This window comes from Procambarus clarkii, chromosome 21, assembly GCF_040958095.1.
Source record: "Procambarus clarkii isolate CNS0578487 chromosome 21, FALCON_Pclarkii_2.0, whole genome shotgun sequence".
Lineage (NCBI taxonomy): Eukaryota > Metazoa > Arthropoda > Malacostraca > Decapoda > Cambaridae > Procambarus > Procambarus clarkii.
The window spans coordinates 47398791-47418356 of NC_091170.1; positions in this window are offsets into that span (position 1 = coordinate 47398791).

The following is a 19566-nucleotide window of genomic DNA, read 5'->3' on the forward strand; positions in this document are numbered from 1 at the left end:
ATGACAATATTGTTTCCAATACAAATGATAAAAATCAATGTGTTTTCATTAGAATTAACTAAAATGTTCTTGATTTTCCATTTATATTACCGAGGGAAGATGTACACGATAAACGACGATAAACGTCAAAATATTGCTAAATTCGATGATTTTTCGTACGAAACAAAATGCAAGAAAACTTGCTTAAAATGCAATATTATGCGAAATTCTGAGATTTGAAGGCCAAATCACATATCGTGATACTACATGAAATAGTATCGAAATATTAGTAAAAATGAATATATTTACGTAGTATCAAACTACATGATTAACGTGAAAAAGTCACTATTTTACCATATTTGAGAATTTTACCTTCAAATCATAGAGCGAGGTTTCGTATTATTTAGATCCAAGAAAAGACATGACAATGTTGTTTCCAATACAAATGATAAAAAACAATGTGTTTTCATTAGAATTAACTAAAATGTTCTTGATTTTCCGTTTATATTACCGAGGGAAGATGTACATGTAAAACCGCTCTAATCCGGCTGAAACGTCGATATGTGCAATAAAAACCGAACTTCTCCTCTTTTCAATATCTTACTCATTATTTTAACGAGAAACAAATAGTTGATTGAAAATGAAGTATTTAAGGTTATTATCTAATCATTTTAATTATTAATCATAATTATTATGTGTTTGCATCATTTTTATCGTATATATAATGAATTAATACCAATAAACTGAAAATTCACATAAACGTGGAAAAACGGCAAAATATTGCCTAATTCGATGATATTTTGTTTAAATCACATAAAGGAAAAGGGGATGTTAAACGTCAAAATATTGCTAAATTCGATGATTTTTCGTACGAAACAAAATGCAAGAAAACTTGCTTAAAATGCAATATTATGCGAAATTCTGAGATTTGAAGGCCAAACCACATATCGTGATACTACATGAAATAGTATCGAAATATTGGTAAAAATGAATATATTTACGTAATATCAAACTACATGATTAAGGTGAAAATTTCACTATTTTACCATATTTGAGGATTTTACGTTGAAATCATAGAGCGAGGTTTCGTATTATTTAGATCCAAGAAAAGACATATGACAATGTTGTTTCCAATACAAATGATAAAAAACAATGCGTTTTCATTAGAATTAACTAAAATGATCTTGATTTTCCGTTTATATTACTGAGGGAAGATGTACACGTAAAAGCGCTCTAATCCGGCTGAAACGTCGATATATGCAATAAAAACCGAACTTCTCCCCTTTTCAATATCTTACTCAGTATTTTAACGAGAAACAAATAGATGATTGAAAATGAAGTATTTAAGGTTATTTTCTAATCAATTATGTGTTTGCATCATTTTTATCGTATATATATGAATTAATACCCATAGACTGAAAATTCACAAAAACGTGGAAAAACGGCAAAATATTGCCTAATTCGATGATATTTTGTTTAAATCACATAAAGGAAAAGGGGATGGTAAACGTCAAAATATTGCTAAATTCGATGATTTTTCGTACGAAACAAAATGCAAGAAAACTTGCTTAAAATGCAATATTATGCGAAATTCTGAGATTTGAAGGCCAAATCACATATCGTGATACTACATGAAATAGAATCGAAATATTGGTAAAAATGAATATATTTCCGTTTATATTACCGAGGGAAGATGTACATGTAAAACCGCTCTAATCCGGCTGAAACGTCGATATGTGCAATAAAAACCGAACTTCTCCTCTTTTCAATATCTTACTCATTATTTTAACGAGAAACAAATAGTTGATTGAAAATGAAGTATTTAAGGTTATTATCTAATCATTTTAATCATTAATCATAATTATTATGTGTTTGCATCATTTTTATCGTATATATAATGAATTAATACCAATAAACTGAAAATTCACATAAACGTGGAAAAACGGCAAAATATTGCCTAATTCGATGATATTTTGTTTAAATCACATAAAGGAAAAGGGGATGTTAAACGTCAAAATATTGCTAAATTCGATGATTTTTCGTACGAAACAAAATGCAAGAAAACCTGCTTAAAATGCAATATTATGCGAAATTCTGAGATTTGAAGGCCAAATCACATATCGTGATACTACATGAAATAGTATCGAAATATTGGTAAAAATGAATATATTTGCGTAATATCAAACTACATGATTAACGTGAAAATTTCACTATTTTACCATATTTGAGGATTTTACGTTGAAATCATAGAGCGAGGTTTCGTAATATTTAGATCCAAGTAAAGACATATGACAATGTTGTTTCCAATACAAATGATAAAAATCAATGTGTTTTCATTAGTATTAACTAAAATGTTCCTGATTTTCCGTTTGTATTACCGATGGAAGATGTACACGAAAATCGCTCTATTCCGGCTGAAACGTCGATATATGCAATAAAAACAGGACTTCTCCCCTTTTCAATATCTTACTCAGTATTTTAACGAGAAACAAGTAGATGATTGAAAATGAAGTATTTAAGGTTATTATCTAATCAATTATGTGTTTGCATCATTTTTATCGTATATATATGATTTATTACCCATAGACTGTAAATTCACAAAAACGTGGAAAACGGCAAAATATTGCCTAATTCGATGATATTTTGTTTAAGTCACATAAAGGAAAAGGGGATAATAAACGTCAAAAGATTGAATTTTCAGTCTATGGGTATTAATTCATATATATACGATAAAAATGATGCAAACACATAATTGATTAGATAATAACCTTAAATACTTCATTTTCAATCATCTATTTGTTTCTCGTTAAAATACTGAGTAAGCTATTGAAAAGGGGAGAAGCTCTGTTTTTATTGCATATATCGACGTTTCAGGAGGAAGAGAGCGATTTTCGTGTACATCTTCCATCGGTAATACAAACGGAAAATCAGGATCATTTTAGTTAATACTAATGAAAACACATTGATTTTTATCATTTGTATTGGAAACAACATTGTCATATGTCTTTTCTTGGATCTAAATAATACGAAACCTCGCTCTATGATTTGAAGTTAAAATCCTCAAATATGGTTAAATATTGACTTTTTTCACGTTTTTCATGTAGTTTGATATTACGTAAATATATTCATTTTTTACCAATATTTCGATACTATTTCATGTAGTATCACGATATGTTACTTAGCCTTCAAATCTCAGAATTTCGCATAATATTGCATTTTAAGCAAGTTTTCTTGCATTTTGTTTCGTACGAAAAATCATCGAATTTAGCAATATTTTGACGTTTATCATCCCCTTTTCCTTTATGTGATTTTAACAAAATATCATCGAATTAGGCAATATTTTGCCGTTTTTCCACGTTTTTAAGAATTTTCAGTCTATGGGTATTAATTCTTATATATACGATAAAAATGATGCAAACACATAATTGATTAGATAATAACCTTAAATACTTCATTTTCAATCATCTATTTGTTTCTCGTTAAAATACTGAGTAAGCTATTGAAAAGGGGAGAAGTTCTGTTTTTATTGCATATATCGACGTTTCAGCCGGAATAGAGCGATTTTCGTGTACATCTTCCATCGGTAATACAAACGGAAAATCAGGATCATTTTAGTTAATACTAATGAAAACACATTGATTTTTATCATTTGTATTGGAAACAACATTGTCATATGTCTTTTCTTGGATCTAAATAATACGAAACCTCGCTCTATGATTTGAAGGTAAAATCCTCAAATATGGTTAAATATTGACTTTTTCACGTTTTTCATGTAGTTTGATATTACGTAAATATTTTCATTTTTACCAATATTTCGATACTATTTCATGTAGTATCACGATATGTGATTTGGCCTTCAAATCTCAGAATTTCGCATAATATTGCATTTTAAGCAAGTTTTTTTGCATTTCGTTTCGTACGAAAAATCATCGAATTTAGCAATCTTTTGACGTTTATCATCCCCTTTTCCTTTATGTGATTTAAACAAAATATCATCGAATTAGGCAATATTTTGCCGTTTTTCCACGTTTTTGTGAATTTTCAGTCTATGGGTAATAATTCATATATATACGATAAAAATGATGCAAACACATAATTGATTAGATAATAACTATAAATACTTCATTTTCATTCATCTATTTGTTTCTCGTTAAAATACTGAGTAAGATATTGAAAAGGGGAGAAGTTCGGTTTTTATTGCATATATCGACGTTTCAGCCGGAATAGAGCGATTTTCGTGTACATCTTCCATCGGTAATATAAACGGAAAATCAGGAACATTTTAGTTAATACTAATGAAAACACATTGATTTTTATCATTTGTATTGGAAACAACATTGTCATATGTCTTTTCTTGGATCTAAATAATACGAAACCTCGCTCTATGATTTGAAGTTAAAATCCTCAAATATGGTTAAATATTGACTTTTTTCACGTTTTTCATGTAGTTTGATATTACGTAAATATATTCATTTTTACCAATATTTTGATACTATTTCATGTAGTATCACGATATGTGATTTGGCCTTCAAATCCTAGAATTTCGCATAATATTGCATTTTAAGCAAGTTTTCTTGCATTTTGTTTCGTACGAAAAATCATCGAATTTAGCAATATTTTGACGTTTATCATCCCCTTTTCTTTTATGTGACTTAAACAAAATATCATCGAATTAGGCAATATTTTGCCGTTTTTCCACGTTTTTGTGAATTTTCAGTCTATGGGTATTAATTCATATATATACGATAAAAATGACGCAAACACATAATTGATTGGATAATAACCTTAAATAATTCATTTTCAATCATCTATTTGTTTCTCGTTAAAATACTGAGTAAGATATTGAAAAGGGGAGAAGTCCTGTTTTTATTGCATATATTGACGTTTCAGACGGAATAGAGCGATTTTCGTGTACATCTTCCATCGGTAATACAAACGGAAAATCAGGAACATTTTAGTTAATACTAATGAAAACACATTGATTTTTATCATTTGTATTGGAAACAACATTGTCATATGTCTTTTCTTGGATCTAAATAATAGGAAACCTCGCTCTATGATTTGAATGTAAAATCCTCAAATATAGTTAAATATTGACTTTTTTCACGTTTTTCATGTAGTTTGATATTACGTAAATATATTCATTTTTACCAATATTTCGATTCTATTTCATGTAGTATCACGATATATGATTTGGCCTTCAAATCTCAGAATTTCGCATAAAATTGCATTTTAAGGAAGTTTTCTTGCATTTTGTTTCGTACGAAAAATCATCGAATTTAGCAATATTTTGACGTTTATCATCCCCTTTTCCTTTATGTGATTTAAACAAAATATCATCGAATTCGGCAATATTTTGCCGTTCTTCCACGTTTTTGTGAATTTTCAGTCTATGGGTATTAATTCATATATAAACGATAAAAATGATGCAAACACATAATTGATTAAATAATAACTATAAATACTTCATTTTCATTCATCTATTTGTTTCTCGTTAAAATACTGAGTAAGATATTGAAAAGGGGAGAAGTTCGGTTTTTATTGCATACATCAACGTTTCAGCCTGAATAGAGCGATTTTCGTGTACATCTTCCATCGGTAATATAAACGGAAAATCAGGAACATTTTAGTTAATACTAATGAAAACACATTGATTTTTACCAATATTTCGATACTATTTCATGTAGTATCACGATATGTGATTTGGCCTTCAAATCTCAGAATTTCGTATAATATTGCATTTTAAGCAAGTTTTCTTTCATTTTGTTTCATACGAAAAATCATCGAATTTAGCAATATTTTGACGTTTATCATCCCCTTTTCCTTTATGTGACTTAAACAAAATATTATCGAATTAGGCAATATTTTGCCGTTTTTCCACGTTTTTGTGAATGTTCAGTCTAAGGGTATTAATTCATATATATACGATAAAAATGATGCTAACACATAATTGATTAGATAATAACTATAAATACTTCATTTTCATTCATCTATTTGTTTCTCGTTAAAATACTGAGTAATATATTGAAAAGGGGAGAAGTTCGGTTTTTATTGCATATATCAGCCGGAATAGAGCGATTTTCGTGTACATCTTCCATCGGTAATATAAACGGAAAATCAGGAACATTTTAGTTAATACTAATGAAAACACATTGATTTTTATCATTTGTATTGGAAACAACATTGTCATATGTCTTTTCTTAGATCTAAATAATACGAAACCTCGCTCTATGATTTGAAGGTAAAATCCTCAAATATGGTTAAATATTGACTTTTTTCACGTTTTTCATGTAGTTTGATATTACGTAAATATTTTCATTTTTACCAATATTTCGATACTATTTCATGTAGTATCACGATATGTGATTTGGCCTTCAAATCTCAGAATTTCGCATAATATTGCATTTTAAGCAAGTTTTTTTGCATTTCGTTTCGTACGAAAAATCATCGAATTTAGCAATCTTTTGACGTTTATCATCCCCTTTTCCTTTATGTGATTTAAACAAAATATCATCGAATTAGGCAATATTTTGCCGTTTTTCCACGTTTTTGTGAATTTTCAGTCTATGGGTATTAATTCATATATATACGATAAAAATGATGCAAACACATAATTGATTAGATAATAACCTTAAGTACTTCATTTTCAATCATCTGTTTGTTTCTCGTTAAAATACTGAGCAAGATATTGAAAAAGGGAGAAGTTCTGTTTTTATTGCATATATTGACGTTTCAGCCGGAATAGAGCGATTTTCGTGTACATCTTCCATCGGTAATACAAATGGAAAATCAGGAACATTTTAGTTAATACTAATGAAAACACATTGATTTTTATCATTTGTATTGGAAACAACATTGTCATATGTCTTTTCTTGGATCTAAATAATACGAAACCTCGCTCTATGATTTGAAGTTAAAATCCTCAAATATGGTTAAATATTGACTTTTTTCACGTTTTTCATGTAGTTTGATATTACGTAAATATATTCATTTTTACCAATATTTTGATACTATTTCATGTAGTATCACGATATGTGATTTGGCCTTCAAATCCCAGAATTTCGCATAATATTGCATTTTAAGCAAGTTTTCTTGCATTTTGTTTCGTACGAAAAATCATCGAATTTAGCAATATTTTGACGTTTATCATCCCCTTTTCTTTTATGTGATTTAAACAAAATATCATCGAATTAGGCAATATTTTGCCGTTTTTCCACGTTTTTGTGAATTTTCAGTCTATGGGTATTAATTCATATATATACGATAAAAATGATGCAAACACATAATTGATTGGATAATAACCTTAAATACTTCATTTTCAATCATCTATTTGTTTCTCGTTAAAATACTGAGTAAGATATTGAAAAGGGGAGAAGTCCTGTTTTTATTGCATATATTGACGTTTCAGACGGAATAGAGCGATTTTCGTGTACATCTTCCATCGGTAATACAAACGGAAAATCAGGAACATTTTAGTTAATACTAATGAAAACACATTGATTTTTATCATCTGTATTGGAAACAACATTGTCATATGTCTTTTCTTGGATCTAAATAATAGGAAACCTCGCTCTATGATTTGAATGTAAAATCCTCAAATATAGTTAAATATTGACTTTTTTCACGTTTTTCATGTAGTTTGATATTACGTAAATATATTCATTTTTACCAATATTTCGATTCTATTTCATGTAGTATCACGATATATGATTTGGCCTTCAAATCTCAGAATTTCGCATAATATTGCATTTTAAGGAAGTTTTCTTGCATTTTGTTTCGTACGAAAAATCATCGAATTTAGCAATATTTTGACGTTTATCATCCCCTTTTCCTTTATGTGATTTAAACAAAATATCATCGAATTCGGCAATATTTTGCCGTTCTTCCACGTTTTTGTGAATTTTCAGTCTATGGGCATTAATTCATATATAAACGATAAAAATGATGCAAACACATAATTGATTAAATAATAACTATAAATACTTCATTTTCATTCATCTATTTGTTTCTCGTTAAAATACTGAGTAAGATTTTGAAAAGGGGAGAAGTTCGGTTTTTATTGCATACATCAACGTTTCAGCCGGAATAGAGCGATTTTCGTGTACATCTTCCATCGGTAATATAAACGGAAAATCAGGAACATTTTAGTTAATGCTAATGAAAACACATTGATTTTTATCATTTGTATTGGAAACAACATTGTCATATGTCTTTTCTTGGATCTAAATAATACGAAACCTCGCTCTATGATTTGAAGTTAAAATCCTCAAATATGGTTAAATATTGACTTTTTTCACGTTTTTCATGTAGTTTGATATTACGTAAATATATTCATTTTTACCAATATTTTGATACTATTTCATGTAGTATCACGATATGTGATTTGGCCTTCAAATCCCAGAATTTCGCATAATATTGCATTTTAAGCAAGTTTTTTTGCATTTCGTTTCGTACGAAAAATCATCGAATTTAGCAATCTTTTGACGTTTATCATCCCCTTTTCCTTTATGTGATTTAAACAAAATATCATCGAATTAGGCAATATTTTGCCGTTTTTCCACGTTTTTGTGAATTTTCAGTCTATGGGTATTAATTCATATATATACGATAAAAATGATGCAAACACATAATTGATTAGATAATAACCTTAAGTACTTCATTTTCAATCATCTGTTTGTTTCTCGTTAAAATACTGAGCAAGATATTGAAAAAGGGAGAAGTTCTGTTTTTATTGCATATATTGACGTTTCAGCCGGAATAGAGCGATTTTCGTGTACATCTTCCATCGGTAATACAAACGGAAAATCAGGAACATTTTAGTTAATACTAATGAAAACACATTGATTTTTATCATTTGTATTGGAAACAACATTGTCATATGTCTTTTCTTGGATCTAAATAATACGAAACCTCGCTCTATGATTTGAAGGTAAAATCCTCAAATATGGTTAAATATTGACTTTTTTCACGTTTTTCATGTAGTTTGATATTACGTAAATATTTTCATTTTTACCAATATTTCGATACTATTTCATGTAGTATCACGATATGTGATTTGGCCTTCAAATCTCAGAATTTCGCATAATATTGCATTTTAAGCAAGTTTTTTTGCATTTCATTTCGTACGAAAAATCATCGAATTTAGCAATCTTTTGACGTTTATCATCCCCTTTTCCTTTATGTGATTTAAACAAAATATCATCGAATTAGGCAATATTTTGCCGTTCTTCCACGTTTTTGTGAATTTTCAGTCTATGGGTATTAATTCATATATAAACGATAAAAATGATGCAAACACATAATTGATTAAATAATAACTATAAATACTTCATTTTCATTCATCTATTTGTTTCTCGTTAAAATACTGAGTAAGATATTGAAAAGGGGAGAAGTTCGGTTTTTATTGCATACATCAACGTTTCAGCCGGAATAGAGCGATTTTCGTGTACATCTTCCATCGGTAATATAAACGGAAAATCAGGAACATTTTAGTTAATACTAATGAAAACACATTGATTTTTACCAATATTTCGATACTATTTCATGTAGTATCACGATATGTGATTTGGCCTTCAAATCTCAGAATTTCGCATAATATTGCATTTTAAGCAAGTTTTCTTTCATTTTGTTTCATACGAAAAATCATCGAATTTAGCAATATTTTGACGTTTATCATCCCCTTTTCCTTTATGTGACTTAAACAAAATATTTTCGAATTAGGCAATATTTTGCCGTTTTTCCACGTTTTTGTGAATGTTCAGTCTAAGGGTATTAATTCATATATATACGATAAAAATGATGCTAACACATAATTGATTAGATAATAACTATAAATACTTCATTTTCATTCATCTATTTGTTTCTCGTTAAAATACTGAGTAATATATTGAAAAGGGGAGAAGTTCGGTTTTTATTGCATATATCAGCCGGAATAGAGCGATTTTCGTGTACATCTTCCATCGGTAATATAAACGGAAAATCAGGAACATTTTAGTTAATACTACTGAAAACACATTGATTTTTATCATTTGTATTGGAAACAACATTGTCATATGTCTTTTCTTGGATCTAAATAATACGAAACCTCGCTCTATGATTTGAAGTTAAAATCCTCAAATATGGTTAAATATTGACTTTTTTCACGTTTTTCATGTAGTTTGATACTACGTAAATATATTCATTTTTACCAATATTTCGATTCTATTTCATGTAGTATCACGATATGTGATTTGGCCTTCAAATCTCAGAATTTCGCATAATATTGCATTTTAAGGAAGTTTTCTTGCATTTTGTTTCGTACGAAAAATCATCGAATTTAGCAATATTTTGACGTTTATCATCCCCTTTTCCTTTATGTGTCTTAAACAAAATATTATCGAATTAGGCAATATTTTGCCGTTTTTCCACGTTTTTGTGAATGTTCAGTCTAAGGGTATTAATTCATATATATATACGATAAAAATGATGCAAACACATAAATGATTAGATAATAACGATAAATACTTCATTTTCATTCATCTATTTGTTTCTCGTTAAAATACTGAGTAATATATTGAAAAGGGGAGAAGTTCGGTTTTTATTGCATATATCAACGTTTCAGCCGGAATAGAGCGATTTTCGTGTACATCTTCCATCGGTAATATAAACGGAAAATCAGGAACATTTTAGTTAATACTAATGAAAACACATTGATTTTTATCATTTGTATTGGAAACAACATTGTCATATGTCTTTTCTTGGATCTAAATAATACGAAACCTCGCTCTATGATTTGAAGTTAAAATCCTCAAATATGGTTAAATATTGACTTTTTTCACGTTTTTCATGTAGTTTGATACTACGTAAATATATTCATTTTTACCAATATTTCGATTCTATTTCATGTAGTATCACGATATGTGATTTGGCCTTCAAATCTCTGAATTTCGCATAATATTGCATTTTAAGGAAGTTTTCTTGCATTTTGTTTCGTACGAAAAATCATCGAATTTAGCAATATTTTGACGTTTATCATCCCCTTTTCCTTTATGTGATTTAAACAAAATATCATCGAATTAGGCAATATTTTGCCGTTTTTCCACGTTTTTGTGAATTTTCAGTCTATGGGTATTAATTCATATATATACGATAAAAATGATTCAAACACATAATTGATTTGATAATAACTATAAATACTTCATTTTCATTCATCTATTTGTTTCTCGTTAAAATACTGAGTAAGATATTGAAAAGGGGAGAAGTTCGGTTTTTATTGCATATATCGACGTTTCAGCCGGATTAGAACGGTTTTACGTGTACATCTTCCCTTGGTAATATAAACGAAAAATCAGGAACATTTTAGTTAATTCTAATGAAAACACATTGTTTTTTATCATTTGTATTGGAAACAACATTGTCATATGTCTTTTCTTGTGTAACAAGAGAGCAGTACATAGTACATGAACATCATAACAGCATGAACAGGCCACGTGGAGGATGAACAACCCACAGGCGCCAGACAGGCGGCGGCAGACAATGTAAAAGTTACACCTCTGTACAAGCTAGCCATAGAGTCAGGTCAACGGTCATCGAATCACAAAGAGGTCAGAATTGATGCCGTCATGGTAATCTTCAGGGATTAACCCCTAAACAACAAATGCAAAACCCTCATGTTCAGCTGAGGAGCAGCAGATCATGGGAGAGTTAGTTGAGTGGGCGCAGCCCAGTAGGAAGGTGGGTGTGGTCTCGGGGAAGGAACATCATCTCCCGGAAACTGTGGAACAACATACGAGTAAGTACGGCTCTCTTGTACTAAAGCACCTCATTCAGTACCCTTGGCCTCTAGTAGGGAATATAGTTAGGGAGTGTCTTATTACATTATTTTTAATAAAGTCAGATATTAAGTGTTATTAAATGTGTATTAATGGTTCCTTGCCTAGTGATATTGGGCCTACCGTCCCTTTTGCCCTAGTGACCTAGTGCTCTTAATTATTCAGTACTCCTCCCCCCGTTCGTCTTCCGTGTTGAGGTGTTAGTATTGGTGTGTCCCGCCTTATTCTTGTGTACACTATAGTTCCCAAGTGGTCAGGATTATTCGAGTGTCAGGCCAGGATCCTTGTACCGTTCAATTGTCCCCTACACCTGTCCTGGTAGGTTATTCCATCTGCAAGATCTACGAATCTCACTCCGGTCCCCTGTCCGGTAACTCAGGGTGGTGGCAGCGTCACTCGGTAACTCATACGATAGGCTGTGACTACGATTACCTCTATCTTTCTGTCTCACTCTCCCTCACTAGTGTCTCACTCTCCCTCGCCCTCACTCGCTCTTGTTCTCCCTCCCTTGCTCTCGTTCTCGCTCTCTCCTCTCTCTCTCCTCTCGCTCTGCCTCCCTCTTCCTCTCTCTCTCTCTCCTCATTCTCTGCCTCCCTCTTCCTCTCTCTCTCTCTCCGTCCTCTGTGTACTGGTTTACGTCTTCGTATGACGGCCCGAGTGTTAACATCTTACATGATCGGTATAGCATCTGTTATTACCATAGAAAGAGCGGAGATTGCACGGTTAGCTCAGTGGTAGTAGCGGAGTGCGCGGTCGAGATAGATACGAGGCGAGGTATTACATTCAGGGTCATTACACTTGGATCTAAATAATACGAAACCTCGCTCTATGATTTCAAGGTAAAATCCTCAAATATGGTAAAATAGTGACTTTTTTCACGTTTTTCATGTAGTTTGATACTACATAAATATATTCATTTTTACCAATATTTCGATTCTATTTCATGTAGTATCACGATATGTGATTTGGCCTTAAAATCTCAGAACTTCGCATAATATTGCATTTTAAGCAAGTTTTCTTGCATTTTGTTTCGTACGAAAAATCATCGAATTTAGCAATATTTTGACGTTTATCATCCCCTTTTCCTTTATGTGACTTAAACAAAATATCATCGAATTAGGCAATATTTTGCAGTTTTTCCACGTTTTTGTGAATTTTCAGTCTATGGATATTAATTCATATATATACGATAAAAATGATTCAAACACATAATTGATTAGATAATAACTATAAATACTTCATTTTCATTCATCTATTTGTTTCTCGTTAAAATACTGAGTAAGATATTGAAAAGGGGAGAAGTTCGGTTTTTATTGCATATATCGACGTTTCAGCCGGATTAGAACGGTTTTACGTGTACATCTTCCCTTGGTAATATAAACGAAAAATCAGGAACATTTTAGTTAATTCTAATGAAAACACATTGTTTTTTATCATTTGTATTGGAAACAACATTGTCATATGTCTTTTCTTGTGTAACAAGAGAGCAGTACATAGTACATGAACATCATAACAGCATGAACAGGCCACGTGGAGGATGAACAACCCACAGGCGCCAGACAGGCGGCGGCAGACAATGTAAAAGTTACACCTCTGTACAAGCTAGCCATAGAGTCAGGTCAACGGTCATCGAATCACAAAGAGGTCAGAATTGATGCCGTCATGGTAATCTTCAGGGATTAACCCCTAAACAACAAATGCAAAACCCTCATGTTCAGCTGAGGAGCAGCAGATCAGGGGAGAGTTAGTTGAGTGGGCGCAGCCCAGTAGGAAGGTGGGTGTGGTCTCGGGGAAGGAACATCATCTCCCGGAAACTGTGGAACAACATACGAGTAAGTACGGCTCTCTTGTACTAAAGCACCTCATTCAGTACCCTTGGCCTCTAGTAGGGAATATAGTTAGGGAGTGTCTTATTTAATTATTTTTAATAAAGTCAGATATTAAGTGTTATTAAATGTGTATTAATGGTTCCTTGCCTAGTGATATTGGGCCTACCGTCCCTTTTGCCCTAGTGACCTAGTGCTCTTAATTATTCAGTACTCCTCCCCCCGTTCGTCTTCCGTGTTGAGGTGAAATGCAAGAAAACTTGCTTAAAATGCAATAATATGCGAAATTCTGAAATTTGAAGGCTAAATAACATATCGTGATACTACATGAAATAGTATCGAAATATTGGTAAAAATGAATATATTTACGTAATATCAAACTACATGAAAAACGTGAAAAAAGTCAATATTTAACCATATTTGAGGATTTTAACTTCAAATCATAGAGCGAGGTTTCGTATTATTTAGATCCAAGAAAAGACATATGACAATGTTGCTTCCAATACAAATGATAAAAATCAATGTGTTTTCATTAGTATTAACTAAAATGATCCTGATTTTCCGTTTGTATTACCGATGGAAGATGTACACGAAAATCGCTCTCTTCCGGCTGAAACGTCGATATATGCAATAAAAACAGAACTTCTCCCCTTTTCAATAGCTTACTCAGTATTTTAACGAGAAACAAATAGATGATTGAAAATGAAGTATTTAAGGTTATTATCTAATCAATTATGTGTTTGCATCATTTTTATCGTATATATATGAATTAATACCCATAGACTGAAAATTCATAAAAACGTGGAAAAACTGCAAAATATTGCCTAATTCGATGATATTTTGTTTAAGTCACATAAAGGAAAAGGGGATGATAAACGTCAAAATATTGCTAAATTCGATGATTTTTCGTACGAAACAAAATGCAAGAAAACTTGCTTAAAATGCAATATTATGCGAAGTTCTGAGATTTGAAGGCCAAATCACATATCGTGATACTACATGAAATAGAATCGAAATATTGGTAAAAATGAATATATTTATGTAGTATCAAACTACATGAAAAACGTGAAAAAAGTCACTGTTTTACCATATTTGAGGATTTTACCTTCAAATCATAGAGCGAGGTTTCGTATTATTTAGATCCAAGTGTAATGACCCTGAATGTAATACCTCGCCTCGTATCTATCTCGACCGCGCACTCCGCTACTACCACTGAGCTAACCGTGCAATCTCCGCTCTTTCTATGGTAATAACAGATGCTATACCGATCATGTAAGATGTTAACACTCGGGCCGTCATACGAAGACGTAAACCAGTACACAGAGGAAGGAGAGAGAGAGAGAGGAAGAGGGAGGCAGAGAATGAGGAGAGAGAGAGAGAGGAAGAGGGAGGCAGAGCGAGAGGAGAGAGAGAGGAGAGAGCGAGAACGAGAGCAAGGGAGGGAGAACGAGAGCGAGTGAGGGCGAGGGAGAGTGAGACACTAGTGAGGGAGAGTGAGACAGAAAGATAGTGGTAATCGTAGTCACAGCCTATCGTATGAGTTACCGAGTGACGCTGCCACCACCCTGAGTTACCGGACAAGGGACCGGAGTGAGATTCGTAGGTCTTGCAGATGGAATAACCTACCAGGACAGGTGTAGGAGACAATTGAACGGTACAAGGATCCTGGCCTGACACTCGAATAATCCTGACCACTTGGGAACTATAGTGTACACAAGAATAAGGCGGGACACACCAATACTAACACCTCAACACGGAAGACGAACGGGGGGAGGAGTACTGAATAATTAAGAGCACTAGGTCACTAGGGCAAAAGGGACGGTAGGCCCAATATCACTAGGCAAGGAACCATTAATACACATTTAATAACACTTAATATCTGACTTTATTAAAAATAATGTAATAAGACACTCCCTAACTATATTCCCTACTAGAGGCTAAGGGTACTGAATGAGGTGCTTTAGTACAAGAGAGCCGTACTTACTCGTATGTTGTTCCACAGTTTCCGGGAGATGATGTTCCTTCCCCGAGACCACACCCACCTTCCTACTGGGCTGCGCCCACTCAACTAACTCTCCCCTGATCTGCTGCTCCTCAGCTGAACATGAGGGTTTTGCATTTGTTGTTTAGGGGTTAATCCCTGAAGATTACCATGACGGCATCAATTCTGACCTCTTTGTGATTCGATGACCGTTGACCTGACTCTATGGCTAGCTTGTACAGAGGTGTAACTTTTACATTGTCTGCCGCCGCCTGTCTGGCGCCTGTGGGTTGTTCATCCTCCACGTGGCCTGTTCATGCTGTTATGATGTTCATGTACTATGTACTGCTCTCTTGTTACACAAGAAAAGACATATGACAATGTTGTTTCCAATACAAATGATAAAAAACAATGTGTTTTCATTAGAATTAACTAAAATGTTCCTGATTTTTCGTTTATATTACCAAGGGAAGATGTACACGTAAAACCGTTCTAATCCGGCTGAAACGTCGATATATGCAATAAAAACCGAACTTCTCCCCTTTTCAATATCTTACTCAGTATTTTAACGAGAAACAAATAGATGAATGAAAATGAAGTATTTATAGTTATTATCTAATCAATTATGTGTTTGAATCATTTTTATCGTATATATATGAATTAATAACCATAGACTGAAAATTCACAAAAACGTGGAAAAACGGCAAAATATTGCCTAATTCGATGGTATTTTGTTTAAATCACATAAAGGAAAAGGGGATGATAAACGTCAAAATATTGCTAAATTCGATGATTTTTCGTACGAAACAAAATGCAAGAAAACTTCCTTAAAATGCAATATTATGCGAAATTCTGAGATTTGAAGGCCAAATCACATATCGTGATACTACATGAAATAGAATCGAAATATTGGTAAAAATGAATATATTTACGTAGTATCAAACTACATGAAAAACGTGAAAAAAGTCAATATTTAACCAAATTTGAGGATTTTAACTTCAAATCATAGAGCGAGGTTTCGTATTATTTAGATCCAAGAAAAGACATATGACAATGTTGTTTCCAATACAAATGATAAAAATCAATGTGTTTTCATTAGTATTAACTAAAATGTTCCTGATTTTCCGTTTATATTACCGATGGAAGATGTACACGAAAATCGCTGTATTCCGGCTGAAACGTCGATATATGCAATAAAAACCGAACTTCTCCCCTTTTCAATATATTACTCAGTATTTTAACGAGAAACAAATAGATGAATGAAAATGAAGTATTTATCGTTATTATCTAATCAATTATGTGTTTGCATCATTTTTATCGTATATATATATGAATTAATACCCTTAGACTAAACATTCACAAAAACGTGGAAAAACGGCAAAATATTGCCTAATTCGATAATATTTTGTTTAAGACACATAAAGGAAAAGGGGATGATAAACGTCAAAATATTGCTAAATTCGATGATTTTTCGTACGAAACAAAATGCAAGAAAACTTCCTTAAAATGCAATATTATGCGAAATTCTGAGATTTGAAGGCCAAATCACATATCGTGATACTACATGAAATAGAATCGAAATATTGGTAAAAATGAATATATTTACATAGTATCAAACTACATGAAAAACGTGAAAAAAGTCAATATTTAACCATATTTGAGGATTTTAACTTCAAATCATAGAGCGAGGTTTCGTATTATTTAGATCCAAGAAAAGACATATGACAATGTTGTTTCCAATACAAATGATAAAAATCAATGTGTTTTCATTAGTATTAACTAAAATGTTCCTGATTTTCCGTTTGTATTACCGATGGAAGATGTACACGAAAATCGCTCTATTCCGTCTGAAACGTCAATATATGCAATAAAAACAGGACTTCTCCCCTTTTCAATATCTTACTCAGTATTTTAACGAGAAACCAATAGATGATTGAAAATGAAGTATTTAAGGTTATTATCCAATCAATTATGTGTTTGCATCATTTTTATCGTATATATATGAATTAATACCCATAGACTGAAAATTCACAAAAACGTGGAAAAACGGCAAAATATTGCCTAATTCGATGATATTTTGTTTAAGTCACATAAAAGAAAAGGGGATGATAAACGTCAAAATATTGCTAAATTCGATGATTTTTCGTACGAAACAAAATGCAAGAAAACTTGCTTAAAATGCAATATTATGCGAAATTCTGAGATTTGAAGGCCAAATCACATATCGTGATACTACATGAAATAGTATCAAAATATTGGTAAAAATGAATATATTTACGTAATATCAAACTACATGAAAAACGTGAAAAAAGTCAATATTTAACCATATTTGAGGATTTTAACTTCAAATCATAGAGCGAGGTTTCGTATTATTTAGATCCAAGAAAAGACATATGACAATGTTGTTTCCAATACAAATGATAAAAATCAATGTGTTTTCATTAGTATTAACTAAAATGTTCCTGATTTTCCGTTTATATTACCGATGGAAGATGTACACGAAAATCGCTCTATTCCGGCTGAAACGTCGATATATGCAATAAAAACCGAACTTCTCCCCTTTTCAATATCTTACTCAGTATTTTAACGAGAAACAAATAGATGAATGAAAATGAAGTATTTATAGTTATTATCTAATCAATTATGTGTTTGCATCATTTTTATCGTATATATATGAATTATTACCCATAGACTGAAAATTCACAAAAACGTGGAAAAACGGCAAAATATTGCCTAATTCGATGATATTTTGTTTAAATCACATAAAGGAAAAGGGGATGATAAACGTCAAAATATTGCTAAATTCGACGATTTTTCGTACGAAACGAAATGCAAGAAAACTTGCTTAAAATGCAATATTATGCGAAATTCTGAGATTTGAAGGCCAAATCACATATCGTGATACTACATGAAATAGTATCGAAATATTGGTAAAAATGAATATATTTACGTAATATCAAACTACATGAAAAACGTGAAAAAAGTCAATATTTAACCATATTTGAGGATTTTAACTTCAAATCATAGAGCGAGGTTTCGTATTATTTAGATCCAAGAAAAGACATATGACAATGTTGTTTCCAATACAAATGATAAAAATCAATGTGTTTTCATTAGTATTAACTAAAATGTTCCTGATTTTCCATTTGTATTACCGATGGAAGATGTACACGAAAATCGCTCTATTCCGGCTGAAACGTCAATATATGCAATAAAAACAGAACTTCTCCCTTTTTCAATATCTTGCTCAGTATTTTAACGAGAAACAAACAGATGATTGAAAATGAAGTACTTAAGGTTATTATCTAATCAATTATGTGTTTGCATCATTTTTATCGTATATATATGAATTAATACCCATAGACTGAAAATTCACAAAAACGTGGAAAAACGGCAAAATATTGCCTAATTCGATGATATTTTGTTTAAATCACATAAAGGAAAAGGGGATGATAAACGTCAAAAGATTGCTAAATTCGATGATTTTTCGTACGAAACGAAATGCAAAAAAACTTGCTTAAAATGCAATATTATGCGAAATTCTGAGATTTGAAGGCCAAATCACATATCGTGATACTACATGAAATAGTATCGAAATATTGGTAAAAATGAAAATATTTACGTAATATCAAACTACATGAAAAACGTGAAAAAAGTCACTATTTTACCATATTTGAGGATTTTACCTTCAAATCATAGAGCGAGGTTTCGTATTATTTAGATCCAAGAAAAGACATATGACAATGTTGTTTCCAATACAAATGATAAAAATCAATGTGTTTTCATTAGTATTAACTAAAATGTTCCTGATTTTCCGTTTATATTACCGATGGAAGATGTACACGAAAATCGCTCTATTCCGGCTGAAACGTCGATATATGCAATAAAAACCGAACTTCTCCCCTTTTCAATATATTACTCAGTATTTTAACGAGAAACAAATAGATGAATGAAAATGAAGTATTTATAG